This window comes from Monodelphis domestica, chromosome 2 (assembly GCF_027887165.1).
Source record: "Monodelphis domestica isolate mMonDom1 chromosome 2, mMonDom1.pri, whole genome shotgun sequence".
Taxonomy (NCBI): Eukaryota; Metazoa; Chordata; class Mammalia; order Didelphimorphia; family Didelphidae; genus Monodelphis; species Monodelphis domestica.
Genome location: NC_077228.1, coordinates 364364654 through 364379890, shown reverse-complemented (window position 1 = coordinate 364379890; position 15237 = coordinate 364364654).

The following is a 15237-nucleotide window of genomic DNA, read 5'->3' as shown; positions in this document are numbered from 1 at the left end:
CTATTTCCCAGTTGTTGGATACTCTAATAAATCTAAGGGTTTTTTTTCCCCATAATAAACAGACCTTGGATATATATTTAGATATTTACAGGACCATTCACATTTGCTTGATCTCTTTGAGGAATAAGCCAAATTCTAGGGTCACAGAATAATTCCAAATTGCTTCCCAGAATAACCATACTAATTCATAGATTCAAGAGGATCAAAGATGAAGAATACTATGAACTTTCTTACAGATCTGTGACAAAAGAGTGAGACATACATTTTTGGGAATAAATAATTTTGAAATTTATTTTGCTTGATTATGTACAATTGGTTTCAACAATTTTGTTTTTCTTTATTTTTCCATTGGTAGAGAAATGTAGGAAGAAGAAAAATTCCTGATAATGGAAAAAAAGAAAACCTAATTTAAAAAAAGAGAACAAGATTAAGATCACTTTTTCTTATCTTCCAAATAGAAGTGAGGGGATACAACCTTTCAGTTGAGTCTTTTTTTTTTTGTCTTGTTCATATGACTGAGAATTCATTGTAAATTGCTATAAGCTAGTGACTGGTTGAAGATTTTCTTTCTTTTTTAAAAAAATTTTTCTGTGATGTTTTATTTTTTCCCACTTACATGTAAAGGCAATTTTTTTTGCATTCATTTTCTAACATTTTGAATTCATCATTCTCTTCTCTCCTTCACTTCCCCATTTTCTGAAATAGTAACCAGTGTATTGGTTATTTGTGTGCTAAGATATAAAACATAGTTCCATATAATCATACTGTGAAAGAAAACAAAAATATGAAGCAAATAAAGTAAAGAATGCCATTCTTTGATCCACATGAAGATTACTTGATAAATATTTTCCAAACAATGTGCTTGATCTTCATCAGGTCACTTAAAAAGTACAGTTCTCTGGTCTGGTTCTGGGAATTTTTCCTTACCGCCTTGTCTGAAATGTTGTCTTTGCTCATGTCTTCCTTCAAGTTTACTTTGTGTCCCAGCTAAAATTCACCTTCAATAGGAAATTTCCCCCCAATTTCTCTTATTTCTAGGGCCATCCTACAGTTGATTAATTCCTATTTTTCTTGTAAGTAACTTTTTTTATACATTGTTGTTTGTATGTTGTCTCTCTCAACAGATTGCAAGCTCCTTGGGGTCGACTTATATTTTATCTTTTAGCACAGTGCCTACCACATAAAAGGTGTGGAATAAATGATTTTTTTTTTACTATCAGATTGCTCCATAAATGTTATTTGAATGAATTAATATTTTAATTTTAATTTCTCATGCAAAAATGTTTTCAGGTAGAGTGACATGTTTTTTTAACTCAAATTTTCCCTATGTAATAATCAGTAAAATATTGAAATGTGTGTTCAAAAGATATACGCACCTGTTTTTGAATAGAAATAATACCTGATATAAATAATGGCTGACACAGCTTATCTCTTTTGGTCCCTACAATAATACTATGAGTTTGATAGATTAGTTTTACTTAGGACACTCAGGAAACTGAAGTTTCTCAGTAGTCCTAAATACTATTACACTTGGTATAATTACCTACATGTATTATATATGGTATATATATATATATATATATATATATACCATATATAATATACATATATATATGCATACACACATCTCTATCTATATTTCTATCCCTTATTGTAATAATTAAGCGATCTCTTCTCTTTTGAGGTTTGTTCAATACAAATTTATCATGTAATCCAGATTATTTTAGCTGTTATCTAGCCTTGGATATTCTTCCTTTCTCAATGAATACATACATACACACACATGCATACACACACACACACACACATATATATATATATACATATATATATATGTATATATATATATAGAGAGAGAGATTAAATATTTATATTCATACCAAAACAAAATACACAGAAGATATTCGGAGAAATCTTTATAGGCCTTTTAGATATCTAGTTTATTCAAGTTTGAAATTATTATTTATAATTTTTAAAAAATAGTGAAAGACATTTAGGGTGTGCAGCTTGAAATAGAGTTTCTACCTAGATAAATGGACTTTCTTTGAGGCTGATTCCAGTTGCATTCTTTTAAAATCTGAGGTATCAATCTTTTAACATCCTATAAGTAGAAGTCCTATATAAAGTTATATATGTAATCATATGTATAATATTATTTAATAGCTTAATAACCTTAACACATATTTTATAGCATTATATATTTAATAACAAAACACATCTCTTCTCTTTTCTAGATGTTTAGAACATACTGCAAGTTAGGTGACATATATTGTAATTTTCATTTTATGAAAAAAGAAGACTCAGGTAAGTTATATAGCATTCCTAAGATTTAACATTTCATAATGGGGTGTATGGGGTGCTCAGGGAGGGGTTATCTTTGGTATGGAGGGCTTGTTGTGCCCTTCTAGGGCAGCTCTCCAGCCTCTGACCCCCACCTGACACCCAGCTCTCACTTGTGGCTCCTAGTAGCTGCTAGCATGCGGCAGCGGCCACACCCTGGGCAACAGCTTCGACAGGCCGGCTAAACCTTGTGAGGGTAGCCATCGGGTCATCGACCCCTGGTGAACCAGGGCTTTGCTCTCCCAGCATGTGAAGACTGTTTCGGCAGAACAGGCAGAAGAAACCAATAAGAAGGTTCAATGGCTGAGATGGCAACGCAGCAAAGCACTGTGGAGTGCTCAGGGCGTGTTGGAGCACAAAAGACAACACGGCCATCCAATGCAGCTGAGGAAGTCTCCAGGTGTAACGATTTTTCATGCCACTGGACCCAGGCTTCCAACGCCGAGAGAGTGGGACTGTCTCTGTGCATCGACTTTTCCACTTAAATCTTCATGCACAGGTGTCTTTGTGCACAAAAACGCACAAAGACAATTGTCATCCTCGGGTCGAGAGACAACCAACAACAATGGACAAACTTGGGAATCCAGTGAAGATATTTTGACTTTAAATCCAGTGTTCTCTATTTCTATTAAAAATGATGTATACTTAAATCTATATTTTGTCTTGTTTCAAATAATTATAATTAATCCAAAAATGATAAAAATATTTTCTATTTTACCCACTCCCTCAAGCAAAGAATGTGACCTCAAATGATGGAATTTTAAAGGTTGAAGAAAGAGAAGTAAGCTTGTGTTCATAAATTTTTTTTCTGGTAACATCTATACATACATATATATGTATATATGCATGTATACATTACTTGAAGTAGATTTTTTAAGTATTTTTTGTAGATATGAACATAACTATCATCTGGTTAATTTAAAACAGAGGTAATAGATTTTCATTTGAAGATTTTTAGGTAAACTTAAGAAATAACATATTTTCTTTACTGACAGAATCTCCTTTTAAGGATACATTTGGAGTCCCACCAAGTTACTAAGACCACAGGGCAACATTTAGTATACCGAGACAGTAATTTATTAAATGGCACCTTAGTGTCCTAAATGAGTTAATACATTTCAAAGACCTAACATCCTCTCAGGGAGTAATTTACAAAAAGAATCAAGCCCATACTCTTGCAATTTAGATAACTACATACCAGTCAGTCCTCAGGGCATAGCAAAACTCATTTTAAAGGACTACTTTATTCCATGCATTTGCTTACACTGTAGAAGAAACTAAATCCCAGATCTATGGACTTGGGAAACTGTTTCCAACTCAGGAAGAATCTAAAATGAAGCAATTATCCTTAATAAATTTCAGTAGTGAAACTCTGGAAGAATCCTGGCAATAAAATTGCAATTTTTATTTTTCTACAACTTCTCTTGTAGTTATCCTGTTAAAAAGTTCTCCCTCTGTCTCTTACTATTTCTATTTCTTTTCTATAGGTTTTCTCATAACTATATATACACATACAAATATAAAATATTACATGTTAAAACATATGTATGTTTAAATGCATGTATATATGCTTGAATATCTATTTATATTTTCTCTAATTTTTGAGTTCATATTCTATGGCATAGGCAGGCTGAGATCTGTATCAGTAGTGTGTGAAAGAGAATTCTTTACTCTATTGTCTATCTTGAGTTAATGCTAACTTAAGTAGCCCAATTTGGTGCCTCATTAGACTGAATACAAGATTAACTCTCCTTTGTTTACTTTTAAATTGAATCAACAAAAGAGTGAACACCCTACTTCTGTGATAGTGGACCTATGACATGCATGTCACCACTAACACATGTAGCCATTTTCTATGACACGGGGCCACATGCGGGCTCAGCACGCCTGGGAGCTGCCCAGGGAGCTGTGCACCCATAGCTGTGATCGTGGCCATGCCCTGACCTAGCCCTGGGGAGAAAGCTTCTCTAGCCACTGGGGTGGGGGACAAGCAGTAGGCAGTGTACACCAGGCAGCTGGGGTGCATGGGGCTCCCATGGGGGCAGAGAGGAGGAGTCTGTGAGTGGAAGGAGTGTACTGGCAGGCAGGCAGGCTAGTGGCCTGCAGATGCTTCTCTTACAGCACTTCCCCTCCCCCCCAGTCAGCTGGGGAGGGCTCTGGCCCATATGCAAAAAAGGAGTGCCTGGAACCCATTACCAGACACTTTTAGCACCCTGAAAAATATGTCAATGACTTTACTCACAATTTTTCCCTTAACATATTTTTGTGAGACTTTATTCTCAGCATTAAATAATATCAAAACCAAAATAAGAAACAGATTGACAGATAAAGTTACTAGCACTTGCTTGGACTTGAAATGTACAAAATACCAACCTTCAAATGAAGATTTAGCTAGTGAAATTCAGCAACAAAAAAAGTCACTAATAGATAAGTTAGTTAAAGAATTCCCCCTCTCCCTCACTTATCCTTGTTCACGGCACCCCACACCAGTTAAATAATATCAAGAACAACAAAAAAACAGATGAACAAAGAAGTCACTAAATAGGTAAGTTAAATAATTTATTTTTGGTTTATTAAATATACTTACAGATGACAATTATAAATTTTTGTTATTTAAACTATAAATATTGTGAAATTATGTTTTTTTTTTTCTTGAAGTGATTCACCACCGAAGTTATGCTCAATTTTTTGGCGAATTTTGACATACCAACATCAAAAGGTTGCCCATCACTGACCTACTTAGTATTAAGTGAGACGATAGCAAGGTACTTAGAAAATTCACACCCTTAGCTGTGAATCATTTTGATGAGAATTTAACATTAAGGTGAGAAGTCAATTCCACAGACACTGATCCCTGGGCAGTGCTAGATAATTTGGAAACTGTGATTGACCCCTGTGAAGAGGGACAGGGACAAGAAGTCACCATAAAACCAAGCCCTGAACTCCCTCAGAGATGATTGTCTTTGAGAAGATAGTCTGAAATGATTGTCTTCTGGAGATAGTCTTCCAACTGGGGAGAGCCTTCAAAGAAGCTTTACTAGAGACTGAGACTTGGATCCTGGGCTTGGAACTTGACTTCAACTTACACTCTACTCCTGGACTACTTTGTTGGGTGAATGAAAGGCTGACGCCTTTCCTAGTTTCCTAAGACACTAATTACATCTTGGAGGAGGTCTTGTGGTTACTCACTACCAGCCTTCCTGGTTGAGAGATAATTAATCTCTGCCTGGATTAAGCAGACCCACAGTAAACATTTAGGTTGATAGGATAGATAACCTCTCTAACCTCTTCACATTTCTCTACTTTATTGTTTGCTCTCCATTTTGTAAATATTTGTAATAAACTTCTTACTTGAGATAAAATAAATATTGACCATCACATAATTTCATAAAATTATTGCACAACCTTTAAATTTAGCCCTTACAAGGGGAATCCATGTTCACAAAATTGTATAGTTTTAAAGTATTAAATATTTTCTATGCAAACTTATGTTTGCATGTACATGTGTATTATATATGCTTATGATATTGTGAGGTGAAAAGATAATTTATGCAAATGATTCACAAAAGTTAAAATGCCTATTCAAATGTCAGTATCAACATTATCACTATGACTTAAGCATTCTACTTCTTGACATATGCTGAAAATAGAAAAATCTAAGATGCCCATGTGAGCTATTTATACTTTTCCAAACTATAATATGTAAGTAATGTATATGAAAAACAGTTCAATAACATTTATTACCTTAAAACACTCTCAAACAAATGTATGTATTTCTAGTGTGAGAGAATGTGTGAATGTACATATATATTAAATAGGATGACATATAGTATTATTTGGCAATTCCTATACAAAAAGTAATAGATCTATACCCAAATAGGCATCTCACATAAAAAATTCACATCCTATTACATTTTCTAACTTACTAAACATCAGTGAAAAATTATTTAAGTATCAGAAAGTTTTTTAAAAACAATTTACTAGTTGTTTTATCCATTCAAATTAACCAAGCTAGATCTGCATTTTATTTAAAAAATAATACAATTGAGTTTTAGAATACAATATATCAATATTAAAATTTTCATAGCAGAGCTGTAAATCCCTGGAAAATAATGGTTTCAGTAGTGGTACTGAGACAATCTTAATTATAGGATTGTGAAAAGTGATGCTATAATAGCTAAATACTAGATTGTATTTCAAGTGAAGTAGCAATAAAGTTGTAAACCATGAAGTAAGTACAAGTGGTGGGATGAGATATGTGCTCCATGAAGCATTACAACTCATGCATGGAGTATCATAAGAAGTGACAATTTGCAGACCCAGTAGGATTCTTATTTGAACACCATCAGTTAGATTGCAAAATTTAAGTATTCTTTCCCAGTATTAACCATAAAAATAGAAGAGATTATAAAGGAACCAAAAAAAGCTGGAGACACATTTTTTTCTCCTGCTTACAAAACTAGCCCTTCACTAGATCCATGTACATTTTCAAAAGAGTAAAGTTTTACTTCTCTCATTTAGGTACTTAAGTTAGCTTTATGAAGAGTTCAATAAAAACAGCACCATGCTGTTAGCACTTACTTTTCCTGATTCAGATGAACTCAAAAGCCTTTTTTTCTTTTCTAACATGAGAGTGTTCAAAGATCAGTGTTATTATATGATATCCATCTCAAAAAAAAAATGGGAAAAGCAAAGTATTTCTCCTTTTTGCATAATTTTAAGCTATTCTTTGTGCAAGTAAGAGCTCTCCTAAAGTTAACAATTTGCTTTCCCAGGAATCCAGCCAAAAGTGTTTTATATCCCTGATTCTGTAAGCTCATTGATGTGAGTAAATATACGGATCAAAAGCTTTATAATAGGAATTTTTTAAAATTTTATTTGTTTATTTAATTTAGAATATTTTTCCATGGTTACATGATTCATATTATTTACTTCCCCTCCTTCCTCCCCTAGCCAACAAGCAGTTCAACTAGGTTTTACATGTATCATTGATAAAGACCTATTTCCATATTACTTTTTATAGAAATTTAGAACACAAAGATCTGAACGTCCACATCAAAAAGCTACTAATATTTACTTATGACATTCAGGAATAGCATTTCCATGAAGGATTTAATAGGAGTATATAAATTGTTTCAGGATACATATAGTCTGGACATTTGGTGATGATTCAACTTTATATATGGGAATCTGTTGGGGAGGGGGTGATAAACAAAATGGATTTAAGGCCAGTTTGGTCCCTTTCTATTTTTTGTAACAACTTTAACAATCATAGAAGAGCAAACAGATAATTTTAAAATTACGCAGTTTTTATATGATCTATAGCCATCAATTTAAATATTGACATTCTAAATGTAAAATTCTTGTCAATTGACAAATGAATTAAACAATTTCTAGAGAAAATTAATCACAACTTTTTAGCAATAAATGATACAAAACAACCTAAAGAAGTTTGTCTTAGACAAAGTGATGGCTCATGGGTTATTTTTGAAGCTACAAATTAAAGATTGATCAAAGTGTCCTTTGTTGTATATCCAAAACCATCAATATATGGATATTTCATGAGTTACCTAATCATGAGGTCCAAGTGGCATAAGACCTTATTGGTCATCTACCACACCATTATTTTATAGATGGAAAAATGGGTCCCAGTTAAGGCACATGCCTTGTCCCAGGCATTAAGTGGCAAAGCTAGGATCTTCTAAAATTCCACTATTCAAAATGGGCATTTTTCAAATTTTTCAAAAGATCATGATGTTAATTTATGAATCATCATCATCTATTGCATAGTATGAGCAAGTAGAGAAATTGTATAAGGAACTTGATAAGATGCCTCAAGTCAAATCAACACATTTTTTTAACTCAGGGACTTCAGTGAAAAGATGGACAAAGGGGAGAACAGGAAGGAAAAAATAATATTAGATAATATTTTTAGGAGTAATAAATTAGACACAAAAGATTCAAAAATCGTTCGGAGAATTTAGAAGTCTCATAAATAAATGTCAGGAATGGTTTTAGGGGACAGTTGCAATGGAGGGGCCTTTCTCTAATTTAGAGCATCATGAAAAAATGTGCCCTGAAATTAGAGAAATTAATAATTTCTGTTCCTGCTATATCTTTGCAATAAATATTATTTTGTGAAAACTAATTGATGAAAAAAATTCAACATGAGATTTGGACTTTAGTCACTTGTGTAATTAAAAAATCTTGAACCCTTGGATTTCATCTCCCAGAATCCTTTTCCCTTCATCCACAAAGTGTCCTTGCATATTGTAAATAAGTTTGGATATTTTCCCTGCCCTCTCTTCTCCCATGTGTGCAATCTGAGTAAGATGCTCTTTACTGAAGATTTTTTTTCTTTCCTCTACTTCAAGTGATTATTAATAAATCTTATAAAAATACAACACTTGGAGCATTAGATATTAATTTTGATATTATACACTTTTCCAGTAAATAATAAAAAGGTTAACTGGCACCAATGATTGTCAGGAAAAAAAAGTTTCAGAATGGAGAATGAACTGATACCATTAAAAATATACTCTCTCACCTAAGGGTTATCCCTAAATTCCTACTGCGGATATAAAACAAAACTTGCCAGTGCAAGTGGGGAATTGGATTAAGATGCCGAAAGTCAATATTTAAATGATCTTATAGTTTTATTGAACTGGAAGCTCATTATGCTTGATATAATAAAACTGTGAATATACCTAATACTCACAAACTATATTAACAATATAATATCAATAAATAGTATCCCAAAAGAATTAAAGAAAGGGGAAAGGATCTATTTGTACATAAATATTTATTACAGCTTTTTTTGCAGTAGCAAAGAATTGGAAAGTGTGAGTTTGTTCATAAATTAGGGAATGGATGAACAAGTTGCAGTATATGATTAAGATGGAATACTATGTTTCCATAAGAAATAATAAGCAAGATAAATTCAGAAAAAATCTGGAAAGACTTAAATGAACTGTTGCAAAGTGAAGTAAGCAGGACCAGAAGAACATTATACACAGTAACAGCAATATTACTTGATGAGCAATGAGAATTATTTAGTTATTCTCTGCAATACAGTGATCCAATCCCAGAGACTAATGATGAAAAATGATATCTGTCTTTTAGGAAAGAACTAGAGTCTTAACTGCATACTGAAACATATTGTATTTCATTTTATTTTTTTATTTGAGAAATCTCCTACAATATGACTAATATGGAAAAACGTTTTACATAATTATATATGTACAATAAATAAAATCATTAAATATATGTGCATTATGTCATGATCTAAGCCAGCTACTGGGGATACAAAGGAAAGTCAAAAAACAATCAATTAAATTAAAAACAGTGTACAGAACATTGGTGGACAGAGAGCAACTTTACTTTTTAATGAAATATCAGAAATATTATATTAAGATTTTTATTAATATTTATTAACATTTTAGATGGCAACAACAAACTGGATTAGGTCATGATAAAAGTAGGCATGAGCATAAGAGTATGAGAAACCATGACAAGTAAAGATTATATAAAGAAATTTAGAATGTTTAATCTAGAGAAGAAAAGACTTCAAGATAGGGAAGAATTCTATAATTAAAGGATTATAACTTCTTGAAAATATTTGGCAAGGAGGGACAGGTAGGTGGTTTAGTACATAGAGCCTTATTCCAGAAGATGGGAAATCCTGGGTTAAAATCTGTCCTGAGACACTTCCTCGATATGTGACTATGGGCAAGTCATTTAACCTTAAGTGCCTGTCCCTTAAAATTCTTCTTCCTTAGACCCAAAACTTACTATTAATTCTAAGACAGAAGATAAAATTTTATGAAAGGAAATAATATTTAGCAGGCTGTTATGTGGAAGAAGTATTAGATTTAGTTTTCTTGTCACAAGAAGAAAACAAAGAATCATCGATGTAAAAGTTACTTTAGATTTTTCAGTGGATTAAAGGGGAAAAATTTTCTAATAATTAAAATAGTCAGAAAGTGAAATAGCTCATTCATAAGCTAGTAAGCTCTTTACTACCTATAGTTTTCCAATACATATATATGACTTGTCCAGAGTCACAGAGTTAGTAAGTATCTGAAGCCAGATTTAAACCCAGGACCTTCTTTCTCTCAGCCTGGTTCTTTATTCACTGAGCCAGCAAGCTGCTCTCTGGATGGAGACTCTTTTGAGGGATATTATTGAAGAACTTCTTCTGTCCAATCATTGGCTAGATCAAATAACCCAAATTCTCATTTAACTCTGAAACTCTAGATTTTAAAAATAATGCATACAGTCCCTGAATAAAATTCCTAATACATTACATTCAAAATTTTGCTTAGAAATTGTTTAGGACATTTTCTCTCTTGCTGAAGGACCTCAAGAAATGGCTGGAAGACTACTCAGGTATATTTTAGTATGGATTTCTTTTAAAGAATATATGGGGCCAGACTTCCGGTTAAGATGGCGGCTTAGAGAAAGCTAAAGTTCAGATCTCCGGAAAACCCTTCCCTACCGATCTCAAACTATAAGCTCCTAAGGCGCCGAAATTCAAAACGATCAACAGCACAGACCCTGGGCACCCTCCTCCTGGACCTGGACCCGGATCAAAAGGTACGGCTCCCCTCAAAAGCCAGAACCCAAGATCACTCGGACCTAAGGGGTAGGAGCGCGCAGAGTCCAAGGCTCCGGGAAGCCGCAGCCCGGCCAGGCTCAGAGAGCAGGGTCCTCGAACAACAACCCTCAGGGCCTTCTATCCGAGTCCCAGTGAAAGTCACTGCCTGGCGCAAGACAGCCTCAGGGGCTGGATCCTGCTATCCAAGTCTCAGTGAAAGTCCCTGCCCTCGGAGCTTGGGGAAGCTGCAGCCCATCCCCCCCACAGGCCGACGAAACAGCCTCATGGCCAGCGATTCTGAAGGCAACTTCTGGAAAGCAACGTGGTCCGACCCTTCCATTCCAGTTCCAGTGAGGCATATTCAGTTTAACCCAGGGAAAGCTCATAGAACCAACATCTGCCCAGGACTAAAGCCTCTGATCACCAGGCAGAGATAAGAAAAGCTAATCCTCCACATTCAGAGATGGCAAACTCCACAGAAGCACAGAAGCCCCAAAATACCAAGAAAAATAAGAAGAAAGGGGCGACTTTGGACACATTCTATGGAGCCAAAATACAAAATACAGAGCAGATAGAAGAAGATATACAAGAAAATGCTCCAAAATCTTCCAAAGGAAATGGAAAATCTCCACAAACCCATGAAGAATTTGAATCAGAAATGACCAAAAAGATGGAAGCCTTCTGGGAGGAAAAGTGGGAAATAATGCAAAAGAAATTCACGCATCTACAAAACCAGTTTGGCCAAACTGTAAAAGAAAACCAGGCTTTAAAGCAAGAACTAATAAAGCAAAGCCAAAACACCAAGAAATTAGAAGAGAACATAAAATATCTCACCGACAAGGTGATAGATCTGGAAAATAGAGGGAGAAGGGATAATTTAAGAATAATTGGACTCCTAGAAAAGCCAGAAATAAACACCAAACTGGACATGGTGATACAAGATATAATCAAAGAAAATTGCCCAGAGATTCTAGAACAAGGGGGCAATACAGCCACTGACAGAGCTCACAGAACACCTTCTACACTAAACCCCCAAAAGACAACTCCCAGGAATGTAATTGCCAAATTCCAAAGCTATCAAACAAAAGAAAAAATCCTACAGGAAGCCAGAAAAAGACAATTTAGATATAAAGGAATGCCAATCAGGGTCACACAAGACCTTGCAAGTTCTACTCTGAATGATCGTAAGGCATGGAACATGATCTTCAGAAAGGCAAGAGAGCTGGGTCTCCAACCAAGAATCAGCTACCCAGCAAAACTGACTATATACTTCCAAGGGAAAGTATGGGCATTCAACAAAATAGAAGACTTCCAACTTTTTGCAAAGAAAAGACCAGAGCTCTGTGGAAAGTTTGATACCGAAAATCAAAGAGCAAGGAATACCTGAAAAGGTAAATATTAAGGAAAGGGGAAAAATGTTATCTTCTTCTTTTACTCAAACTCTCTTCTATAAGGACTACATTTATATCAATCTATGTATACTAATATGTGGGGAAAATGTAATGTATAAATAGGGGGTAAAGAAAGACCAAATAGAATAATCTTTCTCACACAAAGATTCACATGGGAAGGGGAGGGGAAGAAAACTCCTATAAGAAGGAGAGGAAGAGAGGGGGGGGGTTTACTTAAACCTCAATCTCAGGGAAATCAACTCTGAGAGGGAAAAACATCCAGATCCATTGGGATCTTGAATTCTATCTTACCCAACAAGGGTAAGGAGAAGGGAAAACCAAGGGGGGGAGGGGGAGAGGGAGAACAAAAATGGAGGGAAAGAGAGGGGGTAGGGGGAGGGAAGAAAAAGGGATGGACTAAAAAGGGAAACATCAAGGGAGGGGACAAGGGGGACTGATTCAAAGTAAATCACTGGACTAAAAGGTAGAGTCGAAGAAGAAAAGGTTAGAATTAGGGAAGGCAATCAAAATGCCAGGGAGTCCACAAATGATAATCATAACTTTGAATGTGAATGGGATGAACTCACCCATAAAACATAGACGAATAGCAGAATGGATTAGAATCCAAAACCCTACCATATGTTGTCTTCAAGAAACACACATGAGGCAGGTTGACACCCACAAGGTCAGAACTAAAGGAAGGAGTAAGACCTTCTGGGCCTCAACTGATAGAAAGAAGGCAGGAGTGGTAATCATGATATCTGATAAAGCCAATGCAAAAATAGACCTGATCAAAAGGGATAGGGAAGGTAATTATATTTTGTTAAAAGGGACTCTAGACAATGAGGAAATATCATTAATCAACATGTATACACCAAATAATATAGCACCCAAATTTCTAATGGAGAAACTAGGAGAATTGAAGGAAGAAATAGACAATAAAACCATACTAGTGGGAGACTTAAACCAACCATTATCAAATTTAGATAAATCAAATCAAAAAATAAATAAGAAAGAGGTAAAAGAAGTGAATGAAATCTCAGAAAAATTAGAATTAATAGACATATGGAGAAAAATAAATAGGGATAAAAAGGAATACACCTTCTTCTCAGCACCACATGGCACATTCACAAAAATTGACCATACATTAGGTCACAGAAACATAGCACACAAATGCAAAGAAGCAGAAATAATGAATGCAGCCTTCTCAGATCACAAGGCAATAAAAATAATGATTAGTAATGGTACATGGAAAACCAAATCTAAAACCAATTGGAAATTAAACAATATGATACTCTAAAACCATTTAGTTAAAGAAGAAATCATAGAAACAATTAATAATTTCATCGATGAAAATGACAATGGCGAAACATCCTTTCAAACCTTTTGGGATGCAGCCAAAGCGGTAATCAGAGGTAAATTCATATCCCTGAAAGCTTATATTAACAAACAAGGGAGAGCAGAGATCAATCAATTGGAAATGCAATTGAAAAAACTCGAAAGCGATCAAATTAAAAACCCCCAGCAGAAAACCAAATTAGAAATCCTAAAAATTAAGGGAGAAATTAATAAAATCGAAAGTGATAGAACTATTGATTTAATAAATAAGACAAGAAAACTGGTACTTTGAAAAAACAAACAAAGTAGACAAAGTACTGGTCAATCTAATTAAAAAAAGGAAGGAAGAAAAGCAAATTCACAGCATTAAAGATGAAAAGGGGGACAGCACCTCCGATGAAGATGAAATTAAGGCAATCATTAGAAATTACTTTGCCCAATTATATGGCAATAAATACACCAATTTAGGAGAAATGGATGAATATATACAAAAATACAAACTGCCTAGACTAACAGAAGAGGAAATAGAATCCCTAAATAATCCCATATCAGAAATTGAAATCCAACAAGCCATCAACGAACTTCCTAAGAAAAAATCCCCAGGGCCTGATGGATTCACCTGTGAATTCTATCAAACATTCAGAGAACAGTTAATCCCAATACTATACAAACTATTTGACATAATAAGCAAAGAGGGAGTTCTACCAAACTCCTTTTACGACACAAACATGGTACTGATTCCAAAACCAGGCAGGTCAAAAACAGAAAGAAAACTATAGGCCAATCTCCCTAATGAATATAGATGCAAAAATCATAAATAGGATACTAGCAAAAAGACTCCAGCAAGTGATCAGAAGGATCATTCACCATGATCAAGTAGGATTCATACCAGGGATGCAGGGCTGGTTCAACATTAGGAAAAGCATCCACATAATTGACCACATCAACAAGCAAACTAGCAAGAACCACATGATTATCTCAATAGATGCAGAAAAAGCCTTTGATAAAATACAACACCCATTACTATTAAAAACACTAGAAAGCATAGGAATAGAAGGGTCATTCCTAAAAATAATAAACAGTATATATCTAAAACCAACAGCTAATATCATCTGCAATGGGGATAAACTAGATGCATTCCCAATAAGATCAGGAGTGAAACAAGGATGCCCATTATCACCTCTACTATTTGACATTGTACTAGAAACACTAGCAGTAGCAATTAGAGAAGATAAAGGAATTGAAGGCATCAAAATAGGCAAGGAGGAGACCAAGTTATCACTCTTTGCGGATGACATGATGGCCTACTTAAAGAATCCTAGAGATTCAACCAAAAAGCTAATTGAAATAATCAACAACTTTAGCAAAGTTGCAGGATACAAAATAAACCCACATAAATCATCAGCTTTTCTATATATCTCCAACACAGCTCAGCAGCAAGAACTAGAAAGAGAAATCCCATTCAAAATCACCTTAGACAAAATAAAATACCTAGGAATCTACCTCCCAAGACAAACACAGGAACTATATGAACACAACTACAAAACACTCGCCACACAACTAAAACTAGAC